This window comes from Heptranchias perlo, chromosome 4 (assembly GCF_035084215.1).
Source record: "Heptranchias perlo isolate sHepPer1 chromosome 4, sHepPer1.hap1, whole genome shotgun sequence".
In the NCBI taxonomy this organism is placed as follows: domain Eukaryota; kingdom Metazoa; phylum Chordata; class Chondrichthyes; order Hexanchiformes; family Hexanchidae; genus Heptranchias; species Heptranchias perlo.
The window spans coordinates 65,095,642-65,117,491 of NC_090328.1; positions in this window are offsets into that span (position 1 = coordinate 65,095,642).

Genomic DNA, 21,850 nt, shown 5'->3' on the forward strand with positions numbered 1-21,850 from the left:
AAATACTTGCAAGTACGATGATGCATCAGCTATTGGAGTACTGAGCCTTACAGACTTCTTATTGAACCATATAAGATCCTGAGGGGACTTGAAGGGGTAGATGCTGAGAAGATGTTTCCCCTTGTGGGAGAGACTAGAACTAGGGGACACAGTTTAAAAATAAGGGGTCTCCCATTTAAGATGGAGATGAGGAGAAATTTTTTCTCTGAGGGTTGTGGGTCTGTGGAACTCCCTTCCCCAGAGAGTGGTGGAGGCAGGGTCATTGAATATTTTTAAGGCTGAGTTAGATAGATTCCTGATTAACAAGGGAGTCAAAGATTAAAGTAGGTAGATGGGAAAGTGGAGTTGAGGTCACAATCAGATCAGGCGTCCTCTTATCAAATGGCAGAGCAGGTTCGAGGGGCCGAATGGCCTACTCCTGCTCTTAATTTGAACGTATGTATGTAGACCGGAAAAACCCAGATTCAATCACTGATCTGTACTGAGTTATCTGATCTTAGCTGGATCAGCAGTGGGGAATGCAAGGCTTGGCATTAGTACCCCTAGATCAGGAAGCGGAAGAGTCAACGAGGGTTCCTGGTTTTGATCACTATCCATTGTACCCTACTGGACTGTGCAAGGGTGGAACATCAGGTTAGACCAAGATCAGGTTTATTGTGAAGTCCCCCACAATAAAATAGCCCGTCCGCACGAAGACTCGCAGATTAAAAATGGCTCCTTGTGCGAGGTAGCGGAGTGCTGCCGGTTCCCATGCATTTACACGGTTACATGAATCAAGGTTCTCGGGGAACGAGAGGACGATTTTAAAAAAAAATGTAAACCAGCTTTTTACTTAAGAGTAACTTGAACAAACTCACGCTCCAGATGCGGAGCTTTGCCTGGCGGGAGTGAGTACCTGGAACTTGGTGGAAATATCAGCAGGCCCTAATGGATGGAAATTCCTGTACGGCCCACTGACCTCCACACCCAAGGCCTGATGTGCGTTTCTAGTGGTCAAAGCTCCACACAGGGAGTGCAAATTCGTAAAGTTTAACCACTGGAATGCACTGCCTGAAAGGGTGGTGGAAGCAGATTCAACAGTAACTTTCAAAAGGGAATTGAATAAATACTTGAAAAGGAAAAATTTGCACAGCTATGGGTAAAGAGCAGGGGAGTGGGACTAATTGAATAGTTCTTTCAAAGAGCTGGCACATGCTGGGCCTTAATACTGTATGATTCTATGATTCTAGTTTTTAAATTATTACTGTCTCAGCCTTTAGTCAGAGCAATATTGTAGCCCAATACTATTGTGTGCTTTATAGGGCTACGAGAACACTGACATTAAAATGCATTAAGGGCCCACCGTGCTAGGAAAGTAATCATCACTGGCAGGCTGCAATGTAAATTTTGCAAACAGCAGTAGATTTTTTGGGTGAGCTTTACAAACCATGCATTTCAATATCATGAATAATATACCCTAAACCTTTCATAATCTCTCGTCCTTTTCAAAACAGCTGTGTTGTGAATGAAAAGAAATGAAAATTCTGACAGGTGAAGAAATGATAAGGACAGAATTAAAATACTGATGGGGATGGATTAAAATAGCTGTCTTGCTAAAAATTCAGCTGTTAGTGGTAAACTTTGGTACTGTCGCCTTTATTTCTGAGGTTAGAGGTCATCTTTCTTAGTGGTCTGTGAAAAGGGGTTTAACAATTTTTTTATTTGGGAAAAAGAAGAACCATCCATTATATTAGTACATTGACATTAAGTGCAAGGACTATATTGACACAATTTATTTCAGTACCTTTGGGGTGAAGTTGCACTGCGATATTATCGTGCTACAACAACAACAACTTGCATTTATATAGCGCCTTTAACGTAGGAAAACATCCCAAGACGCTTCACAGGATGCTAATGTGCAAAATTCCTCAGACTGCTACTTAAATGAAGAGGATAGCTCAATTAAAATGAAGATACTTTTCTTCTTCTGCAGTCTTGGGTTCCTTAAGTTATGCACCACCTGCAGCTGGCAGTGTAAGTAGGCAATTTGCTGCCAGGCCTTGCCATGCCACTCTGGAATCAGCTGGCAGGAGATTCACAAGAGTATTTTAGGATGAATCTTATTCCAATAACTCCCCCTCCCCCCTTGTTGGAAGCACCTAGATTCTTCGCAAAACCACCTTGTGACATGCCTGGCTCTGGGAGATTGCTGAATACAAATGCATGTTCTACCATTCTATGGTGCAACATACTGAGGGTACAATGCATTGTGCTGTAATTTACAATTGTATTAGTGATTTTACCATTGTTAAAAAAAAGTGTAAGCATAAACTATGCAATGTTTGTTTTAAAATTACTCTGAGAGAAAAACAGTGAAATTGAACAGAGCACTGCCCTTGCTTGTCATGCAGGACAGCTCCTGTTAAATATCTGTCATTGCAGGCTCTAAATTTCCTTGGGACCAGAGGTTCACTTCCTTGTGTAAGTAAACCAGAAATAGCAGCTGAGCAAAATTGGGTAGACAGGGATTTATCAGGGCCCAACTTAGGCAGCCATTTTCTGAAGGGACGGTGGGTAGGCAGGATTTCTGTTCACCCCAAACATGGCCCATGACATTGGAGGGGACGGGGCTGGGTATTTCCTTGGCCCTGCCCTCCCTACCATCCAGTGACCTGAATGCCAGAATAAACCTGGTACTCAGGTCAGCCGAGGGCTGGAAGTGAAACCCACCAGGGTTGCCAGACTGGAAGCCTGGAAGACCCTGAAACAATTTCAATTTTTTTCCCTAATCGGCTCTCTTATGTTTCCGGCGCTTTGGGGGTGGCTGCATTTTCCGCCCTCCTCTCCCTGCCAGTGTTCACATTGGCGTGGGTGCTTAGGGATGTAATACAAATATGTTGACCCTGCCCTGATCCCGGATGCTCTGGCAGGGTCAGGACTGGAGGTCACCAGTGCCCTCTCCACCGCACTTCAGCTGGCTGAATGGGGCCAGGGACTTTGAGCCCAAGATTCTTTGAAGTAATGACAAAGGACTAGAGAAAAACCATATGAGGCTGAGCCCAAGAAACTATTGAGAAGATGAGAATTACAAACAAATATTATTTATTCTCTGCTTGCTGATTTCCGAGTTTTAGAAGAAATTGCTATCTAATACAGAACATTGAATTGGGAGACTTATTTTAAAAAAAGCTGGATTTATTTCTGAGTCAGGAGGAAATTAATCTTTATATATGCTTGGTTCTGGGCCTAAAGAATACTAGATGAAGCCTAGACAAAGGCCTAAGTAGCACAAATGCAAAATCAAAAACAGATGTGAAGGTTAAAATAGAAAAGATTATAATACTGATCTGGAGATCTGAATAGTACCAGAACACTCATATTACATTTTTTATATCCATCTTTATAAAGGACAGAATTCTATCGCTTATACATTTAATATTTTCCTGACTTATAGATTGAAATTATTTTTTTTAACTTATCCCAGTCATCCTATAAAGGTTTAGTAAGCAGATATTCCTGTTTTTGTTTTTTTAAAAAAGGAAAAACAATGCTTTTTACCAATAGCAAAAAAATGCTAACAAACTTGAGAGAGCGGCAGATTTCAATCGTGCAATTTGTTAAAATGTGATTTTGTTGGTATCAATGAAAAGGTAGTAGTCCCAATAAATCCCAACGTAGTACGCTCAATCAATCACAAGGTTGTAGATCCAATCACAGTGTAGTAGATCCAATCACAATGTATTAGATCCAATCAATCACAGTGTAGTAGATTCAATAACATTGTATCCAATAACATTGTATCCAATAGTAGACCCAATGACAGTATAGTTGATCCAATAACAATGTAATAGACCCAATCACAATGTCGTAGACCCAATGACATTATAGTTGATCCAATAACAATATAATAGATTGAATCACCGTGCCTTAAGCCCAATCAATCACAATGTTGTAGACCCAATCCAGTGTAGTAGATACAATCAGTGTTGGAGACCCGATCACAGTGTAGTAGATTCAATAACATTGTATCTAATAACAATGTAGTAGACCCAATCAAATTGTAGAAGATCCAATAGCAATATAGTAGACCCAATCACAGTGTAGTGGACCCAACCAATCACACTGCCATAGACCCAATCACAGTGTAGTAGACCCAATCACAGTGTAGTACATTCAATAACTTTGTATCCAATAACAATGTAGTAAACCCAATCACATTGTAGTAGTCCTAACCACAATGTCATAGACCCAATCACAATGTAGTAGACCCAATCACAGTTTAGTAGATTCAATAACATTGAATCCAATTGCAATGTAGTAGTCCCAATCAAATTGTAGAAGTTCCAATCTCAATGTGTTGAACCCAATCTCAATGTGGTGGACCCAATCACAGTCCCTATCACAGTGTCGTGACCCAATCACAGTCCCTATCACAGCGTCGTAGACCCAATCACAGTCCCTATCACAGTGTCGTAGACCCAATCACAGTCCCTATCACAGTGTCGTGACCCAATCACAGTCCCTATCACAGTGTCGTAGACCCAATCACAGTCCCTATCACAGTGTCGTGACCCAATCACAGTCCCTATCACAGCGTCGTAGACCCAATCACAGTCCCTATCACAGTGTCGTGGACCCAATCACAGTCCCTATCACAGTGTCGTAGACCCAATCACAGTCCCTATCACAGTGTCGTAGACCCAATCACAGTCCCTATCACAGTGTCGTAGACCCAATCACAGTCCCTATCACAGTGTCGTGGACCCAATCACAGTCCCTATCACAGTGTCGTGGACCCAATCACAGTCCCTATCACAGCGTCGTAGACCCAATCACAGTCCCTATCACAGTGTCGTAGACCCAATCACAGTCCCTATCACAGTGTCGTAGACCCAATCACAGTCCCTATCACAGTGTCGTAGACCCAATCACAGTCCCTATCACAGTGTCGTGGACCCAATCACAGTCCCTATCACAGCGTCGTAGACCCAATCACAGTCCCTATCACAGTGTCGTGACCCAATCACAGTCCCTATCACAGCGTCGTGGACCCAATCACAGTCCCTATCACAGTGTCGTAGACCAAATCACAGTCCCTATCACAGTGTCGTAGACCCAATCACAGTCCCTATCACAGTGTCGTAGACCCAATCACAGTCCCTATCACAGTGTCGTAGACCCAATCATAGTCCCTATCACAGTGTCGTGGACCCAATCACAGTGCCTATCACAGTGTCGTAGACCCAATCACAGTCCCTATCACAGCGTCGTAGACCCAATCACAGTCCCTATCGCAGTGTCGTAGACCCAATCACAGTCCCTATCACAGTGTCGTAGACCCAATCACAGTCCCTATCACAGTGTCGTAGACCCAATCACAGTCCCTATCACAGTGTCGTAGACCCAATCACAGTCCCTATCACAGTGTCGTGGACCCAATCACAGTCCCTATCACAGTGTCGTAGACCCAATCACAGTCCCTATCACAGTGTCGTAGACCCAATCACAGTCCCTATCACAGTGTCGTAGACCCAATCACAGTCCCTATCACAGTGTCGTAGACCCAATCACAGTCCCTATCACAGTGTCGTAGACCCAATCACAGTCCCTATCACAGTGTCGTAGACCCAATCACAGTCCCTATCACAGTGTCGTAGACCCAATCACAGTCCCTATCACAGCGTCGTAGACCCAATCACAGTCCCTATCACAGCGTCGTAGACCCAATCACAGTCCCTATCGCAGCGTCGTAGACCCAATCACAGTCCCTATCGCAGCGTCGTAGACCCAATCACAGTCCCTATCACAGTGTCGTAGACCCAATCACAGTCCCTATCACAGTGTCGTAGACCCAATCACAGTCCCTATCACAGTGTCGTAGACCCAATCACAGTCCATATCACAGTGTCGTAGACCCAATCACAGTCCCTATCACAGTGTCGTAGACCCAATCACAGTCCCTATCACAGTGTCGTAGACCCAATCACAGTCCCTATCACAGTGTCGTAGACCCAATCACAGTCCCTATCACAGCGTCGTAGACCCAATCACAGTCCCTATCACAGCGTCGTAGACCCAATCACAGTCCCTATCGCAGCGTCGTAGACCCAATCACAGTCCCTATCACAGCGTCGTAGACCCAATCACAGTCCCTATCACAGCGTCGTAGACCCAATCACAGTCCCTATCACAGCGTCGTAGACCCAATCACAGTCCCTATCACAGTGTCGTAGACCCAATCACAGCCCCTATCACAGTGTCGTGGACCCAATCACAGTCCCTATCACAGTGTCGTAGACCCAATCACAGTCCCGATCTCAGTGTCGGAGACCCAATCACAGTCCCTATCGCAGTGTCGTAGACCCAATCACACTCCCTATCACAGTGTCGTAGACCCAATCACAGTCCCTATCACAGCGTCGTAGACCCAATCACAGTCCCTATCGCAGTGTCGTAGACCCAATCACAGTCCCTATCACAGCGTCGTAGACCCAATCACAGTCCCTATTGCAGTGTCGCAGACCCAATCACAGTCCCTATCGCAGTGTCGTAGACCCAATCACAGTCCCTATCACAGCGTCGTAGACCCAATCACAGTCCCTATCACAGCGTCGTAGACCCAATCACAGTCCCTATCACAGCGTCGTAGACCCAATCACAGTCCCTATCACAGCGTCGTAGACCCAATCACAGTCCCTATCACAGTGTCGTAGACCCAATCACAGTCCCTATCACAGCGTCGTAGACCCAATCACAGTCCCTATCACAGCGTCGTAGACCCAATCACAGTCCCTATCACAGCGTCGTTGACCCAATCACAGTCCCTATCACAGCGTCGTAGACCCAATCACAGTCCCTATCACAGCGTCGTAGACCCAATCACAGTCCCTATCACAGCGTCGTAGACCCAATCACAGTCCCTATCACAGCGTCGTAGACCCAATCACAGTCCCTATCACAGTGTCGTAGACCCAATCACAGTCCCTATTGCAGCGTCGTAGACCCAATCACAGTCCCTATCACAGTGTCGTAGACCCAATCACAGTCCCTATCACAGTGTCGTGGACCCAATCACAGTCCCTATCACAGTGTCGTAGACCCAATCACAGTCCCTATCACAGTGTCGTAGACCCAATCACAGTCCCTATCACAGTGTTATTGACCCAATCACAGTCCCTATCACAGCGTCGTAGACACAATCACAGTCCCTATCACAGTGTCGTAGACCCAATCACAGTCCCTATCGCAGTGTCGTAGACACAATCACAGTCCCTATCACAGCGTCGTAGACCCAATCACAGTCCCTATCACAGTGTCGTGGACCCAATCACAGTCCCTATCACAGAGTCGTGGACCCAATCACAGTCCCTATCACAGTGTCGTAGACCCAATCACAGTCCCTATCACAGTGTCGTAGACCCAATCACAGTCCATATCACAGTGTCGTAGACCCAATCACAGTGCCTATCACAGTGTCGTAGACCCAATCACAGTCCCTATCACAGTGTCGTAGACACAATCACAGTCCCTATCACAGTGTCGTAGACCCAATCACAGTCCCTATCACAGTGTCGTAGACCCAATCACAGTCCCTATCGCAGTGTCGTGGACCCAATCACAGTCCCTATCACAGTGTCGTAGACCCAATCACAGTCCCTATCACAGTGTCGTAGACCCAATCACAGTCCCTATCACAGTGTCGTGGACCCAATCACAGTCCCTATCACAGTGTCGTGGACCCAATCACAGTCCCTATCACAGTGTCGTAGACCCAATCACAGTCCCTATCACAGTGTCGTAGACCCAATCACAGTCCCTATCACAGTGTCGTGGACCCAATCACAGTCCATATCACAGTGTCGTAGACCCAATCACAGTCCCTATCACAGTGTCGTAGACCCAATCACAGTCCCTATCACAGTATCGTAGACCCAATCACAGTCCCTATCACAGTGTCGTAGACCCAATCACAGTCCCTATCACAGCGTCGTAGACCCAATCACAGTCCCTATCACAGTGTCGTAGACCCAATCACAGTCCCTATCGCAGTGTCGTAGACCCAATCACAGTCCCTATCACAGTGTCGTAGACCCAATCACAGTCCCTATCACAGTGTCGTAGACCCAATCACAGTCCCTATCACAGCGTCGTAGACCCAATCACAGTCCCTATCACAGCGTCGTAGACCCAATCACAGTCCCTATCACAGTGTCGTAGATCCAATCACAGTCCCTATCACAGTGTCGTAGACCCAATCACAGTCCCTATCACAGTGTCGTAGACCCAATCACAGTCCCTATCACAGTGTCGTAGACCCAATCACAGTCCCTATCACAGTGTCGTAGACCCAATCACAGTCCCTATCACAGTGTCGTAGACCCAATCACAGTCCCTATCACAGTGTCGTAGACCCAATCACAGTCCCTATCACAGTGTCATAGACCCAATCACAGTCCCTATCACAGTGTCGTAGACCCAATCACAGTCCCTATCACAGCGTCGTAGACCCAATCACAGTCCCTATCACATTGTCGTAGACCCAATCACAGTCCCTATCACAGCGTCGTAGACCCAATCACAGTCCCTATCGCAAAGTCGTAGACCCAATCACAGTCCCTATCACAGCGTCGTAGACCCAATCACAGAACCTATCACAGCGTCGTAGACCCAATCACAGAACCTATCACAGTGTCGTAGAACCAATCACAGTCCCTATCACAGCGTCGTAGACCCAATCACAGTCCCTATCACAGTGTCGTAGACCCAATCACAGTCCCTATCGCAGTGTCATGGACCCAATCACAGTCCCTATCACAGTGTCGTAGACCCAATCACAGTCCCTATCACAGTGTCGTAGACCCAATCACAGTCCCTATCACAGCGTCGTAGACCCAATCACAGTCCCTATCACAGTGTCGTAGACCCAATCACAGTCCCTGTCGCAGTGTCGTAGACCCAATCACAGTCCATATCACAGCGTCGTAGACCCAATCACAGTCCCTATCACAGTGTCGTAGACCCAATCACAGTCCCTGTCGCAGTGTCGTAGACCCAATCACAGTCCCTATCACAGTGTCGTAGACCCAATCACAGTCCCTATCACAGTGTCGTAGACCCAATCACAGTCCCTATCACAGTGTCGTAGACCCAATCACAGTCCCTATCACAGTATCGTAGACCCAATCACAGTCCCTATCACAGTGTCGTAGACTCAATCACAGTCCCTATCACAGTGTTATTGACCCAATCACAGTCCCTATCGCAGTGTCGTAGACCCAATCACAGTCCCTATCACAGTGTCGTAGACCCAATCACAGTCCCTATCACAGTGTCGTAGATCCAATCACAGTCCCTATCACAGTGTCGTGGACCCAATCACAGTCCCTATCACAGTGTCGTAGACCCAATCACAGTCCCTATCGCAGTGTCGTGACCCAATCACAGTCCCTATCACAGTGTCGTGGACCCAATCACAGTCCCTATCACAGTGTCGTAGACCCAATCACAGTCCCTATCACAGTGTCGTAGACCCAATCACAGTCCCTATCTCAGTGTCGTAGACCCAATCACAGTCCCTATCACAGTGTCGTGACCCAATCACAGTCCCTATCACAGTGTCGTAGACCCAATCACAGTCCCTATCGCAGTGTCGTAGACCCAATCACAGTCCCTATCGCAGCGTCGTAGACCCAATCACAGTCCCTATCACAGTGTCGTAGACCCAATCACAGTGCCTATCACAGTGTCGTGGACCCAATCACAGTCCCTATCACAGTGTCGTAGACCCAATCACAGTCCCTATCACAGTGTCGTAGACCCAATCACAGTCCCTATCACAGTGTCGTAGACCCAATCACAGTCCCTATCACAGCGTCGTGGACCCAATCACAGTCCCTATCACAGTGTCGTAGACCCAATCACAGTCCCTATCACAGTGTCGTAGACCCAATCACAGTCCCTATCACAGTGTCGTAGACCCAATCACAGTCCCTATCACAGTGTCGTAGACCCAATCACAGTCCCTATCACAGTGTCGTGGACCCAATCACAGTCCCTATCACAGTGTCGTGGACCCAATCACAGTCCCTATCACAGTGTCGTAGACCCAATCACAGTCCCTATCACAGTGTCGTAGACCCAATCACAGTCCCTATCACAGTGTCGTAGACCCAATCACAGTCCCTATCACAGTGTCGTGGACCCAATCACAGTCCCTATCACAGTGTCGTGGACCCAATCACAGTCCCTATCACAGTGTCGTAGACCCAATCACAGTCCCTATCACAGTGTCGTAGACCCAATCACAGTCCCTATCACAGTGTCGAAGACACAATCACAGTCCCTATCACAGTGTCGTAGACCCAATCACAGTCCCGATCACAGCGTCGTAGACCCAATCACAGTCCCTATCACAGTGTCGTAGACCCAATCACAGTCCCTATCACAGTGTCGTGGACCCAATCACAGTCCCTATCACAGTGTCGTGGACCCAATCACAGTCCCTATCACAGTGTCGTAGACCCAATCACAGTCCCTATCACAGTGTCGTAGACCCAATCACAGTCCCTATCACAGTGTCGTAGACCCAATCACAGTCCCTATCACAGTGTCGTAGACCCAATCACAGTCCCTATCGCATTGTCGTAGACCCAATCACAGTCCCTATCACAGTGTCGTAGACCCAATCACAGTCCCTATCACAGTGTCGTGGACCCAATCACAGTCCCTATCACAGTGTCGTAGACCCAATCACAGTCCCTATCACAGTGTCGTAGACCCAATCACAGTCCCTATCACAGTGTCGTAGACCCAATCACAGTCCCTATCACAGTGTCGTAGACCCAATCACAGTCCCTATCACAGTGTCGTAGACCCAATCACAGTCCCTATCACAGTGTCGTAGACCCAATCACAGTCCCTATCACAGTGTCGTAGACCCAATCACAGTCCCTATCACATTGTCGTAGACCCAATCACAGTCCCTATCACAGCGTCGTAGACCCAATCACAGTCCCTATCACAGTGTCGTAGACCCAATCACAGTCCCTATCACAGTGTCGTAGACCCAATCACAGTCCCTATCACAGTGTCGTAGACCCAATCACAGTCCCTATCACAGTGTCGTGGACCCAATCACAGTCCCTATCACAGTGTCGTAGACCCAATCACAGTCCGTATCACAGTGTCGTAGACCCAATCACAGTCCCTATCACAGTGTCGTAGACCCAATCACAGTCCCTATCACAGAGTCGTGGACCCAATCACAGTCCCTATCACAGCGTCGTAGACCCAATCACAGTCCCTATCACAGTGTCGTGGACCCAATCACAGTCCCTATCACAGTGTCGTAGACCCAATCACAGTCCCTATCACAGTGTCGTAGACCCAATCACAGTCCCTATCACAGTGTCGTAGACCCAATCACAGTCCCTATCACAGTGTCGTAGACCCAATCACAGTCCCTATCACAGTGTCGTAGACCCAATCACAGTCCCCATCACAGCGTCGTAGACCCAATCACAGTCCCTATCACAGCGTCGTAGACCCAATCACAGTCCCTATCACAGCGTCGTAGACCCAATCACAGTCCCTATCACAGTGTCGTAGACCCAATCACAGTCCCTATCACAGTGTCGTAGACCCAATCACAGTCCCTATCACAGTGTCGTAGACCCAATCACAGTCCCTATCACAGCGTCGTAGACCCAATCACAGTCCCTATCACAGCGTCGTAGACCCAATCACAGTCCCTATCACAGTGTCGTAGACCCAATCACAGTCCCTATCGCAGTGTCGTAGACCCAATCACAGTCCCTATCACAGCGTCGTAGACCCAATCACAGTCCCTATCACAGCGTCGTAGACCCAATCACAGTCCCTATCACAGTGTCGTAGACCCAATCACAGTCCCTATCGCAGTGTCGTAGACCCAATCACAGTCCCTATCACAGTGTCGTAGACCCAATCACAGTCCCTATCACAGCGTCGTAGACCCAATCACAGTCCCTATCACAGCGTCGTAGACCCAATCACAGTCCCTATCACAGTGTCGTAGACCCAATCACAGTCCCTATCACAGTGTCGTAGACCCAATCACAGTCCCTATCGCAGTGTCGTAGACCCAATCACAGTCCCTATCACAGTGTCGTGGACCCAATCACAGTCCCTATCACAGTGTCGTGACCCAATCACAGTCCCTATCACAGTGTCGTGGACCCAATCACAGTCCCTATCACAGTGTCGTAGACCCAATCACAGTCCCTATCACAGTGTCGTAGACCCAATCATAGTCCATATCACAGTGTCGTAGACCCAATCACAGTCCCTATCACAGTGTCGTAGACCCAATCACAGTCCCTATCACAGTGTCGTAGACCCAATCATAGTCCATATCACAGTGTCGTAGACCCAATCACAGTCCCTATCACAGTGTCGTAGACCCAATCACAGTCCCGATCACAGTGTCGTAGACCCAATCACACTCCCTATCACAGTGTCGTAGACCCAATCACAGTCCCTATCACAGTGTCGTAGACCCAATCACAGTCCCTATCACAGTGTCGTAGACCCAATCACAGTCCCTATCACAGTGTCGTAGACCCAATCACAGTCCCTATCACAGTGTCGTAGACCCAATCACAGTCCCTATCACAGTGTCGTAGATCCAATCACAGTCCCTATCACAGTGTCGTAGACCCAATCACAGTCCCTATCACAGTGTCGTGGACCCAATCACAGTCCCTATCACAGCGTCGTAGACCCAATCACAGTCCCTATCACAGCGTCGTAGACCCAATCACAGTCCCTATCACAGTGTCGTAGACCCAATCACAGTCCCTATCACAGTGTCGTAGACCCAATCACAGTCCCTATCACAGTGTCGTAGACCCAATCACAGTCCCTATCACAGTGTCGTAGACCCAATCACAGTCCCTATCACAGTGTCGTAGACCCAATCACAGTCCCTATCACAGTGTCGTAGATCCAATCACAGTCCCTATCACAGTGTCGTAGACCCAATCACAGTCCCTATCACAGTGTCGTGGACCCAATCACAGTCCCTATCACAGCGTCGTAGACCCAATCACAGTCCCTATCACAGTGTCGTAGACCCAATCACAGTCCCTATCACAGCGTCGTAGACCCAATCACAGTCCCTATCACAGTGTCGTAGACCCAATCACAGTCCCTATCACAGTGTCGTAGATCCAATCACAGTCCCTATCACAGTGTCGTAGACCCAATCACAGTCCCTATCACAGTGTCGTAGACCCAATCACAGTCCCTATCACAGTGTCGTAGACCCAATCACAGTCCCTATCACAGCGTCGTAGACCCAATCACAGTCCCTATCACAGTGTCGTAGACCCAATCACAGTCCCTATCACAGTGTCGTAGACCCAATCACAGTCCCTATCACAGCGTCGTAGACCCAATCACAGTCCCTATCACAGTGTCGTAGACCCAATCACAGTCCCTATCACAGTATCGTAGACCCAATCACAGTCCCTATCACAGTGTCGTAGACCCAATCACAGTCCCTATCACAGTGTCGTGGACCCAATCACAGTCCCTATCACAGTGTCGTAGACCCAATCACAGTCCCTATCACAGTGTCGTAGACCCAATCACAGTCCCTATCACAGCGTCGTAGACCAAATCACAGTCCCTATCACAGTGTCGTAGACCCAATCACAGTTCCTATCACAGTGTCGTAGACCCAATCACAGTCCCTATCACAGTGTCGTAGACCCAATCACAGTCCCTATCACAGTGTCGTAGACCCAATCACAGTCCCTATCACAGCGTCGTAGACCAAATCACAGTCCCTATCACAGTGTCGTAGACCCAATCACAGTTCCTATCACAGTGTCGTAGACCCAATCACAGTCCCTATCACAGCGTCGTAGACCCAATCACAGTCCCTATCACAGTGTCGTAGACCCAATCACAGTCCCTATCACAGTGTCGTAGACCCAATCACAGTCCCTATCACAGTGTCGTAGACCCAATCACAGTCCCTATCACAGTGTCGTAGACCCAATCACAGTCCCTATCACAGTGTCGTAGACCCAATCACAGTCCCTATCACAGTGTCGTGGACCCAATCACAGTCCCTATCACAGTGTCGTAGACCCAATCACAGTCCCTATCACAGCGTCGTAGACCCAATCACAGTCCCCATCACAGTGTCGTAGACCCAATCACAGTCCCCATCACAGTGTCGTAGACCCAATCACAGTCCCTATCACAGCGTCGTGGACCCAATCACAGTCCCTATCACAGTGTCGTAGACCCAATCACAGTCCCTATCACAGCGTCGTAGACCCAATCACAGTCCCTATCACAGTGTCGTAGACCCAATCACAGTCCCTATCACAGTGTCGTGGACCCAATCACAGTCCCCATCACAGCGTCGTGGACCCAATCACAGTCCCTATCACAGCGTCGTAGACCCAATCACAGTCCCTATCACAGTGTCGTAGACCCAATCACAGTCCCTATCACAGCGTCGTAGACCCAATCACAGTCCCTATCACAGTGTCGTAGACCCAATCACAGTCCCTATCACAGTGTCGTAGACCCAATCACAGTCCCTATCACAGCGTCGTAGACCCAATCACAGTCCCTATCACAGTATCGTAGACCCAATCACAGTCCCTATCACAGCGTCGTAGACCCAATCACAGTCCCTATCACAGTGTCGTAGACCCAATCACAGTCCCTATCGCAGTGTCGTCGACCCAATCATATTGGATCGACTACACTGTGATTGGGTCTACTACAATCACAGTGTAGTAGACCCAATCGCAGTGCAGAAGACCCAATCAATCACAGTGTGGTGGACCCGATCACAATGTACAATATAGGCAGGAAGATCAACAGCAGGACAGCCATGCTGGAAATTACAATGGTGATTGTGGATTAGGCCAGAAGTTTCTACGTGTGACAGTTAACATTTGCTTACATAAATTTTGAAACTACTGACTTAGGAGACGTAATTTATATGGAAAGGGTAGACACAAGCATTTTCCATATAAAAGGAAAGGTGGACTGGATGTAAGATATTGGAAGGACTGCTTAGGGGAGATGTAAGTTCAGAGGGATATCCTTGAGGGCAATGCAAAGGACACTACCAGGAGCAGAGGTGTTATTAGAGTCTGGGGAGTGGAGGATCCGTTTGACCAGGTGGATAAAGCTTGATATCAGTTATACTGGATGAACAGAATGGAGCAATGGAAGGACAATCTTTACCGAGGTCACTGAGATGAGATTTGGAAGAGAGAAAGAAAGAAGGATTTGCAGAAGTTGTGAAAGGAAGAATTGGTGAGGGACCTGAAGTACCAGGTATTGGATGGACAGGAAGACAGAAGTTGATGCTTCTTTTCAATAATGTGATGTGTTTTGTAGCTCAATTAGTCAATTTACAGAAATTATGAGCAACGATAAAGTTGCGAATGTATGAACATACAAAATTGATGGGCACGAAAAGACTAGTTGGTCCATCAAGCCTGCTTCATACTCATTATGGCTGGACCAGCATGACAAGACACCTGCCTACTACAGCTGTGTAATCTCCTGGTAGAGGAAAAAAAAGAGAAAAACCCAGGGCCAATAAGGAAAAATACTCTGCGAATCCCCTCAAGTGATCGAAACCAGCCCAGGAGATCATATGGAACAGGATGTCTCAGACTGATCAAGATGCCAGGTGCGATCAACAGAATTTTTACAAGAGACATCAGCAAAACAGGCAGAATTAAACCAAGATATTGTAGTAGATATTGACAAGAAGGGAAAAAGTGAGATATGAAACCTTCCGTGCCAGATAGAATGACATTGGTTACTTCACTAATACAGAAAAAAGGATCAGATGAATGCACAATTGTTGGAGAAAGAGAAAAGTCAATTTACTGATGAGGCCCTGCATATGCTGGTAGTGGAGTGATGTGAGCATATTTTCAGTAGGAAACGACAGGCCCCCCTGGCACGGAGATAAGTGCTAAATCTGGCGATATGTGTCATGTGGTCAACATTTTCTGCGCCTCTCAGAGGATCTAACACGAGATTCAAAAGAAGCTGCGTGGAAAACAAGGTTTCTGCCGATCTCCTGCAGAAGTTACGACGGCCGAAAGGGAGGACCACTGACAAAATTCTCCCGTGATGCTGTTTAGCTTGTTTGAAATTCTTTTGCCGGGAATTTCCTTGGGGCTTTTCCCACTTTGTAGAAGTTAGGTAGAAAACCCGTTACGGATGCAAACAGGGCTTTTGCCGAAGTTACGGTGGTGGAGCTGGAGAATCCCCGAGGAAAGTGCTGGCAATTGTGTTACAAACTGATGGAGGACACCATCTACTAATAGTAGGTACTCTGTAAATGAACAAAACTGAATATTTAGGGTTGTGGGAGAATTTTGAGGTTAGTTTCTTTGCTGCAGAGGTGTTTTGCGGTGCTGTAGGGCTGATTTTCAACACTCCTTGTGAAATTTATGGTGTAAGTGTTACCTTCCATCCTCTTCCTGCCTGGTTTGGTAAACCACCCCATGCAAAGCAGCTGCGAACACAGCAAAAGTTACAAGAGGGAAGATTTCGCAGCAAGACTTGAAGTCACATCTTGACCGGAGAAGATTTTTTTTTATGAAGTGGAGGTAAAAAGAAAAGAAAACAGCCAATGTTGTAAATCCAGAATAAACTCATAAATGGAAATGGCATCTGAAAGAGAAAGATGGATTCATTTGTCAGGTGGAACTTCTGATCAACATCGTACACGTGGAGGTAGGAACCAGAATTCTGTTCGATTTAGTGCAGTGCTGTTATCACTAATTAAATTACAAACTACTCATAAAACATCTTCCAATTTACAGCAAGGAATTGTTTGTGAGACTCAAAAAAAATTACTTTCACATTTAGCAGAGGAAGACGGACTTTAGCAATCGTCCTTTGGGTTATGTTTGGATGTCTCATTTTGGATGTTTTGGACTGAAAACTATTTTCCAGTTGATTTCTTGAATTTTGTAGGAACCTGATACATTTTTATTGTTTAATTTTCCCAAGCCAGGTGACTTCTGAAACATGACTAGGAAATTAGGCTGGTGAGTCTCTGCAAGTTGGTCCTGTGCTCCACTTGGTGGTGACCTGGGAGAAGGTTGCTTGCTGCATCTATTCAATCATGAGACACATGGCTTGCCATCATAGAATAGTAGATGTCCTCACAAGAAAGCATTCTTAATGGATTTAAAACTGACATAGAGAAACCCTGGAAAAATAAACTAGTAGATTGTATCTTGGATAGTTTTAACGCACATTCTCAAAAATGATATTGCTTACTTAGATGGTACTAAGATTTTTAGCCACCGAGAGCTTAGATTGCAAACCACAAGACCAGGACATTGAAGTGGAATCTGACTGAAACCTAAATGGCTTTAATTATAGTTTTCTTGCCTGAATGTGCGCGTTTGCTTCCGTCACTGCTTCTAATTTGTGTGGGGTACAGATAATACTTCTAGTTAACCCGCAGTCTTGCACATTGTATCCAACTTTCACCAGCTTGTCAAAGGCCTTGCTGCAGTAGCACTGCTATGAATGGTGGCAGTGTCTGAGGATTTAAGATATTAGAGATGGGATTCTTTTGCAAATTTGCTCTTGCATGAAATCCCCTGCTGCACTTAACACAAAACCCTATTGATCAGGAGATCTCCTTAGAGCAGAGAAGGTTGAGGGGAGATTTGATAGAGGTGTTCAAAATCATGAAGAGTTTTGATAGAGTAAATAAGGAGAAACTGTTTCCAGTGGCAGAAAGGTCAGTAACCAAAAGACATAGATTTAAGGTAATTGGCAAAAGAACCAGAGGCGACATGAGGAAAACATTTTTTAATGCAGCGAGTTGTTATGATCTGGAATGCACTGCCTGAAAGGGTGGAGGAAGCTGTTTGAATAATAACTTTCAAAAGGGAATTGGTAAATACTTGAAGGGGAAACCTTTGCAGGGCTATAGTGAAAGAGCAGGCGAGTGGGACTAATTGGATAGATCTTTCAAAGCGCCAGCACAGGCAGGAAGGGCCGAATGTGCTGTATTATTCTGTGCTGTATTATTCAATGATTCTATGATCTTGGTTCACCAAACTAAATTACAGGAAAGCTAATTTTATGAGAATTGTAAGGCAATCCTATTAGAGTGTAAAGTAGTGTGATTTATTAGAATGTTTGCTTATTAATCAGTAGCTTTTGCAGTTGCTAATGCAATGTCTTTAGAATTAAATCCCGCAGTCCAAAATGGTCTGTTGGAAAACAAGATACTTAATCAATAACTTTTTGTCTATAGATAGATAGTAGATTGATTAATAAGTAAATATACAGAATGAAAAGCTATTAGATTAACACTCACACACCAAGTGCATTTGAAGCAAAACACTTGGAACTTATTTACAGCTTTGCAGTAAAGGCAGTGTCAAAAATACATTAGATCTTTTAAACCTCCATTTTGGTCAGCAAACTTACACGTACAAGTCCTCTTATAAACAAGAGCCAGTCAGAGATATAATATGGTGCATTCTTCTCCTCTCTCTTTGACTCAATGATTTTTGGATTGGTTCTGCTTGCTGCTATATTATCAGTCATCCATGTGTCTCAGGGGAACTGCTGCTGCTGGCTGAGGTTAAATTAAGGTTCCTTGTCTTGTGATTGCTTTTAGCAGCGTAATATGCTTTCAGAAGCAGGGAGTCAGAGAAAGAGTTTCAGCAGGACTGTAAAACCTTTACTTTATGACAGGTCACCTTTAAAGGTCAACTGACAAGATGAACATTTCAAAACAATCATAGCGATACAGGCCAATAAATAATAATGACACTGTTTTCTCTTCTTGAATTTACTAGTTTTATTTTACAACATCCTATCAGCAACAGTGGGGCTTCATCTTGAAATCACTATCCTTTGGTTTCTATTTTTCTGGTGTGGGGGAGGGGTACTCTCTAAACTTCCACCAGTATATCTTCTCTGGTTCGCAATGATTTTAAAATTAAAAATGTCAAAGTCAGTGAGGTGGCTTAGTTTCACAAACCTAATGGTTTCATAGTAGTGACACCTTGGAATGTGGGTGTAATTCATATGGGCTTTGTAAATAAAGGTATTTGATAGCCACACCTGCAAAGATGTAACATATTTGTGCATAAGTCACGTAAAGTACACATGAGACTACATTTCTGTACAATGTAGTAATTGTTCATAGAATTACAAGTATCTAGGCTACTCAGTTTGGCAAAATACCCAGTAGACTTGATTCAAAGTAATTGTACGGTACAGCCCTGTCGACCTACAAATGTGTTGATGACACCATTAACAATACATTTTTCTCAATTGAAGATAAAAGAATAAAAATTGGTATTATACAACATCACTCCTCTACCTTATTTAGACTCTGCCATTTTGCACCATCACTTGCAGGCACAGAATCAGCTCTCACATGGATGCAGATGATAACCAGCTCTACCAGCTCCACCACCTCTCTTGACTTCTCAATTACCGGTTAGATTACATCAAGTCTTGGATGAGTCATAACTTCATAAGCTCAACTTTCAGCTGCCTCCTACTCTACGGAGCTCCCTCTCTAAACCTCTGCACCTCTACTAGCACCTTTTTAAAAAAAATCCTCGGAGACCCATCTCTTTGATCAAAATGATGGTGACTCCTGCTAATCTCTTCCTTCCGGGCTTGGCATCTGTTTTCCTGTTATTGTTGTAAACACAAGACTTTTATTTGTGGCATTGCACACAGGAAGTTGAGACCAAGTGTAGTGTTCAGGTGAAGTGGGATTTAAGACTGGGGGATATTGGACCAGGGTGTGCAGACTTTGAATTATTATCATTATTTATATTTAAGTAGAAAAACTGATAGCAATTTAGGAAGCATGGAAGTAGAGTTGATTGGATCATAGGAGTTTCTCTGCAATATAACTGAGGCACTGCAGCACTACCATTGGCAGGAGGTTGTAATTACAGAATGACAATTTACGTAGGTAGTTTTCATCATTAATGTGGACATAAGAATTTAGAAAGGAAAAATTTGAAAGGAAGTGCACACAAGAAAGATTTTTAATATAGATAGCTATGTAAAATATTTTAATATATAAAACAGATTGACAGCAACTGACCATTCACTGAGAGTACCAAGACTTGCTGTTTGTAAGCCCTGCCCACTTTCCCGATCCAACAAATGGAAAGGACTGACAACACAATGCAAGGAAGCCATTATTTGGACTATGAAATTGAAAATCGTTCTGCTCATTTTCAAGTTATTCCAGACCCTCCTTCCCTCCCCCTGCATGCTCCTCCTGCCCTATCTGTCATTGTGCACCCACTGCTCTTCCATCTCTGGCCTCCTTTGTATCCTCTCTCCTTCTATTTGACCTTGATTGGCAGAGCCTTCAGTTGTCTTCTTCCCACACACCCTTTCACCTTCCTAAACCCTTTCACCTTCCTACCTCTCTCCCATTTTTCAAAAACTTCCTCAAAGCCTACATCTGTGACCATACTTTTGGCCACATCGTCTAACTGTTCTTTCTTCCTTCACTACCCAATGCCTGTTGTTCTTCAGTGAAACATTTTTGGACAAATTACTACATTGAGGGCATAACATAAATGCAAGTTGTTGTTGTAACTATATTTAAGGGTTATTTAACTATGTAACTAAAATATTTAGATATTTATGTGATTGTTGTAGGTGAAGGGAATCAGTTTACCTGCAGTGGGAAAGAAACATTTTTTAAAAAATCTTTTTATTTTTCAGGGCTCATAATCATTGACCAAGTGCAGTAATATAAGCTGTAGGGCTTTCAATGTTCCATGTAACTTTGAAAGCAAAGAACCCCAAAAGTACACAAATATGTAACAAGTTGGATTAATATTATTACAGTTAGCTAAAGTCAGGATGTAAGAGGTAAGCAAATGGCAATGTCACTACTTATATTTTCTATCTCTGCTTCACTGATTGGCATGTTCAACTCCTCTGGATTGGTGCCATGCACAGGATTAAATCTAAAGCTAAAATTTCAGATGTAATAATGCTCATTTCTGCTTCATTATTTGAGAACTGGTATATTGAGCATGGCTTATACATGTATAATGATTTGATTTGGACAGTTTTATGTTGGAGTTTAAATAAATCAACTGAAAGATTAATGAGTTTGAAATTCCTCTCTGCGATATTTTTAGCACATTGGTTAACACATTCATATGAAATTATTCTGCATGCTATTTTAATGAAGTTGTTAACCTATTTATTTTAAAAAGAAATTTAATGCAACAACCGATTCACTAAAAGTGGCACATAGCGGAATTTCCACTGCAGTGTCTCTTGAAAGTGCAGTTCAAATGCCATACAATCTAAATTTGTAATATGATCAGAAACGTGCTGCAAGGTCAGAGGGAGATGGATTAGAGTGAGTGTGGGAAGGAGAGAAATTGAGTGCTGCCAGTTCAGATGCTGTCTGACCTGCTGAGTGTTTCCAGAATTTTCTGTTTCTAAATTTGTAACGTGTTTGGCTGGATCGCAAACTAAAGAAAAAAATGCAAAACAGGCACATTGAAAGTAATATAGCTTTTATGTGATTTTCTATGGTGGAGTCTTGCTGTCTGCATGAAATATCAATCCTTTTAAAGTTTACCAAATTCTAGTCTTTGAACTAAAACCAGAATTGTAGGATTCCTAAGTTTTGCTTTGATACTGCATATGAAATGAAGTATAGTTATAAAGCTGTTTTTTTTCTACCTTGTACTATCTTTCTACCTCTGATTTAGGCTAAGTTACAGCCTATTGAGTATTAAGTGAAAGGGATTTCTCAAGAACCTCTGTACTACAAATACACATCTTCATGACTGAACAA